Source organism: Echinops telfairi, unplaced genomic scaffold, assembly GCF_000313985.2.
Source record: "Echinops telfairi isolate 266 unplaced genomic scaffold, ASM31398v2 ScPeMD7_11;HRSCAF=52, whole genome shotgun sequence".
NCBI lineage: Eukaryota > Metazoa > Chordata > Mammalia > Afrosoricida > Tenrecidae > Echinops > Echinops telfairi.
In genome coordinates this window covers 4,534,484-4,539,612 of record NW_022103908.1, presented here as the reverse complement: position 1 = coordinate 4,539,612, position 5,129 = coordinate 4,534,484, and the positions used below count along the sequence as shown (strand labels likewise).

At 41.3% G+C, this 5,129-nt stretch overlaps 1 protein-coding gene across 2 annotated transcripts in view; it reads right to left on the bottom strand.

The window, feature by feature from the left end:
- Positions 1-5,129, bottom strand: part of SMAD9 (SMAD family member 9) — a 50,624-nt gene that overhangs the window by 45,024 nt on the left and 471 nt on the right. The window lies entirely within an intron of this gene.

The window sequence follows — 5,129 nt, the reverse complement described above, 5'->3', positions numbered from 1 at the left end:
GCGGGGAGGAAACCTTTAGGAACTAGAGGAAAGTTGTATTTCTCATCATTGTTACCTCGCACCCTGACTGGCTCATCTCCTCCCCGAGACCCCTCGCAAGTGATTTGGGATTTTGATGTTTGGGTTGTTTTTGTGTTTTACCCTATTCTTTTGTTGTTTGGATCAACCACAAATGGAGAGACACAGGACGACAGGGGTGGAGTCTTCTCTACCTCTATAATCCACTGTTGATTAGATTGGTCACCAACTCTCACCTTGGTGCACCCAAGGCTTCAGTCCTACCATAGGCACCCAGGGTGGGCCCTTGGCAATGCACACTGGTGACAGAAAGAGAAAGCACTTGTTGGTTCTGGTTTCAGTGTTTATGTGTCTGGAGTTGGGTAGGGCGGGTTGTTTGGCCGTTAGCTCAGTCTTGACATCAATGTGTGTCTTTGGGCTTTTTTGTTTGATATTATTTCTTTCTTGCTCCAACTTGGAGTCAACTGTCCTAATACTACTTAGCCACCCCTACACCTTCAACAACTACAGCTAGTAGACACTGGCCACTACCCAGTTCATTAATATTGATTAACAAAGAGAAATAGAAATAATAAACAATGCAATGTCTCAGAGTCAACAATTTCTGCTCCTACAAAGCAAGATAGAATGATGCCAATGAGTGACTTCGGCAGCGCTAAAGGATGGTCCCCTTTGAGGAAGAAAAGGCATTGAACTATTGAGAAAGGAAATCAGAAAAACAATTCTCCAGTGTTTTCAATAGGTGGAGAAGAAAATTACGAGTTACACAAACACACAGAGAAAGCTATAAAAACTCAGGAAAACCTACAGGATTCATATGAAAAATGAGAAATCATTTTTAAAACTCCAAAAAGATGTCCAGAAGAAGAAGATTAATACTAGGATTTAAGAATTAGACAACATTTTGAAAGAGTCAACAGTAGAATGGAAGCAGTGGAATGTCGGATTAGTGACCTGGAAGGCAAATCTCTTGAGAGGACGCTGTGAGAGGTACAACCAATAAAAAGAACAGAAAAATCCAAAGAAAGCCTAAGAATTCTTGGAACACTAGCAAAAAGAATAACTTAATCTGCACTCATGTTCCAGAACACGGAGAAATAAACTGTCCACAGAGAAAAGAGTTCAGGAACAATTGGAAGGAAACTTCCCTAACAGTATCAGACAGGAGAAAATAATGATGCCGAACCCCGAATAGAATAGATGCTATAAGAAAATCATGACAAGGTATCATAGGGAAAATTCCCAATATAGAAAGCAAGAAAAGAATCTTGAGAGCAGCTCAGGAGAAAAGAAAAGTTTCCTACAAAGGGGAACTGATCAGAATAAACACAGATTTTCAGAAGAAGTCATTCAGGGGCCAACAGGCATACGAAGAAATGCTAGTGGTCTTTAGCCATTTAAGAGATGCATCTCAAAAGTGCAGTGAACTATTACCATGACTAGCACTAACAACAAAGTTAAAAAAATGCTGGTGAAGATTTGGTGAGGCTGGAACCCTCAAACAGTGCTGGTGGGCTGTGAAAACAATGCGGTGACTGTGGAAAGTGGCATGAAGTTTGCTGAAATGTAAAAGAAATATGATGGTTACCGTGGGTGAAGGAAGAAGGGTTGTTGCTTAGGGGTGGGTGTGGTAGTTACATAACCTGCTGTCAATTTAAGACTTAAGAATGAAGGGGTGAAGTTTAGCCTGTCAATCAGATTGCTACAGAAATAAATAGCTCGCTGGAGGCAGGTCACACACTCACTCCCTGCAAGACATTCCTGTTGAGAAGACACATGCAGCTACGCTAGAGCTCTGGAGCTGAAGTTGCCACATGGAGACCCCTGCCAGCGCTAAGATGCTTCCACCGCCACTGGATCCACAAGACTTTCCACCTACTGGCCTGTGACCTTTCTTCCTGCATTCAGCATCATTGCATGTGTTGTGTGAGTCTGAAGGGGAATTTATAAATTGGCATTGGACATATGGGCTAATACAGGACTTAGGAATTTGGTCTGGACTGAGCTCAGATGTTTTATCAATATTCAATTGCTCTTGTAATATAAAGCTCTTTCTTATACACATATGAGTGTCTATGAATTTGTTTCTCTAGTCAACCCAGACTAACACAGGGTACATTGAGTTTATGCTAATGGTGGTGGAATAGTTTGGAAAAGGATCTTAATAATGATTATACAACACAAAGAGTCTAATCAATGGCACTGGATAATACATGTACAAGTTGTGGAATCAGAGAATGTTTTGTTGTGTATATTTTAGCCATAATTAGAAAAAAATATAGATGAAAAGCAATGAGTTCAAGGGAAAAATGCTCTAAAATTGACTGTGGCCATTTCTTCTTGATATGACTGAATTATTGAAAGGTATGACATGTGGATGAAGTGCTAATAAAACTGTTAAAAATACAATATGACTCAGAATCCTTCCACTCGGTACATATCCTAGGGGAACAAGAGCCGCTGCATGAATAGATATGCACCCCCAGGTTCATTTCAACACTTTTCACAATAGCAGAAAGAGAGACGCAATCGAGGAAGAATGGGTAAATTACCTTTGACACACATAAAAGGAAATGCTACGTAAAATTAAGGGAAAATGACGAATCTGTGAAACACCACACAACATGGATGAACCTGAAAGACATGATGCTGAGTGAAATTAATCACAAAAGAGACAAACACTGTATGAGACCACGATTATATAAAGTCAAGAAAAGGTTTTCACATTAAAAGAAACATTCGTTGATGGTTACCAGGCGAAGAAGAGCACAGCATGGGTGGGAAAGGAAATCATGGGCTAGAGAGGGGACAAGTGTCAACCTGGATGAATGGGAAGATAATAAACAATAAGAGAGAGCTAGAGGAAATGATGGAGGCAAAGGAAGACACTGAGACATTTGCAAGACTTAAAGGAAACAGAGGTAAATACAGGTATATGAGGGAGTACCCCCCACCAAAAAAACCCCCGGAATTTCCCCCCCAAAGCTATGCATTTAATTTTTTTACAAAAAACTTTATCACCTTTAAAGTACTCCCCATCACATTTAATACATTGGTCAAAATCTGCAATTCCGTTCTTGGAAACAGTTGTCAAAGTTTGGATGGATTTGACAGCACCTCCCTTGTTTTTTTCTTCACCTCTTCTACTTTGTCAAATCTCTGTCCTTTCATGTCCCTCTTCATTTGTGGAAACAAAAAGAAGAGTGAGGTCAGGTGAGTAAGGTGCGTGGGGGCATGAGAGGCATGCTGGTTTTTGCCAAAAAATGGCGCACTGAGATGGCTGCGTGAGCAGATGCACTGTTGTGGCAAAACCAGTCCCCCATTGACCACACTGTTATGCTATCTTTTCAAAACCTCTAAATAGGAAGCTTGATTAACAGTCGGACCTGGTGGAATGAACTCCAAATGCACTACGAGTCAACATTTTTATCCATTCAGTAAGTTGACAAATGTCCAGAACAAGGTTTGTCATCAGTCAACATTTCACCTTTTTTGAAACGAGAAAACCACTCATACACTTGAGTTTTTCCCATAGCACTGTTTGTGTAAGCTGTGTTCAACATTACAACCGTTTCTGTGGCATTTTTCATTTTTCCTGGGCAGGAAACAAAATTTCATGCTGCACACTGTTCTCTTAAGTCAGCCATCACAAAAAACGAGGTTTGAGCAAAACTGCTTTTACAAAAAAATCTACTATAACAAGAGAGAAGCTTCCCAGGTGGTGCCACTGGGTGCACTAAATCAGAGTGAGTTGCTCAATGCTTGTCTAGCAGGACAAAAATGCATACTTCAATTTTTGGTGGGTACCCCCTCATATACACACTCCTGAAACAGTGATGGTCTGTGAGTAGATGCTTCAGCACACATGCAAGCTGAGCAGGTGCTGGCAGGAGAGTAGGGGTGTCCCCTTCTGTGTATGTGTATCTATATGTGTGTATGTGTGTGTATAGATATAAATATACAGAAGGTATTTGTTTATGTATATTTATCTTTGCTGAAAATATACCCATGAATATGTTAAAGCATGCAGGGAGTCAATTTTGAAAATTTCATAGACATAACCAAAAATATTGAGGGGAGAGGTCACTGTGCCTGGGGGCTCAGATCTATAGCCTCAGGGAACATCAGGGTAGCTGGCTAAATACGGTTCATCATACATGCGGTATAACACAATTATACCAGTTTTACCAGAAAGACAATATTCTACATGCTCATTTAGTGAGTAGTGACTGGGGTTTTAAGAGCTAAGAGCAGTTACCTAAGTTGCAACTATTGGTTTCTCCCTGCCTGGAGAAAAAACGGGTGATGGAAATCAAAGGACACATGAAAACAAGCCAGTGGACATCCGTCTCCACCACCATGATGAGAGAACAACTAGGCGGTTCTCCCTGGACCACCACCTGCTCTGAAAAGGATCCCACGCGCAGGTCCGGAATCGGAAGGAAAATGTGGAACAGAACCCAACATCATAAAAAAGGCCAGGTTTACGGGTTAAGTAGAAACTGGTGGTATCCTCAAAACTCACCCTTCAGGTTGGAACTGAACTCATCTTTGTAGGAGAATAATCAACTGACTTAAGATAGAATGGACAGCATTTACCCAAGGAGAAAGTTCAGAGTCAAGGAGGAGAAATGGGAACGGGCGTCAAAGGGAGGAGGTGGGGTAAGTGGTGATGAAGTGAGAGGAGCGCAATGGTTGGGTTGAAATAAAATACGTATAAATTACTGATGATGGGCTCTGTAAACCTTCACCTGAATCACAATAAAAAAACATTAGCCTATTAGCATCTCTTAGAATTTAAAAATGTATCATTTATCTCTAGATAGCTTTAGTAGCTCCTGTTGTTGTTAGGTGCCGTTGTGCTGGTTACAACCCATTGTGACCTTGTGCACAATACAACAAAATACTGCACGGTCCTGGTCTACCCTTACAATTGTGCCTGCCTGAGCCCATTGCTGCCGTCACAGTGTCCATCCATCTCGTAGGTGCACTTGAAAATGGCTGGGAATCAAACCTGGATCAACAGCATGGAAGGTGAGAATTTCACCAGTGAACTGCTAACACACACACACACACACACACACACACACACACACACACACACACACACA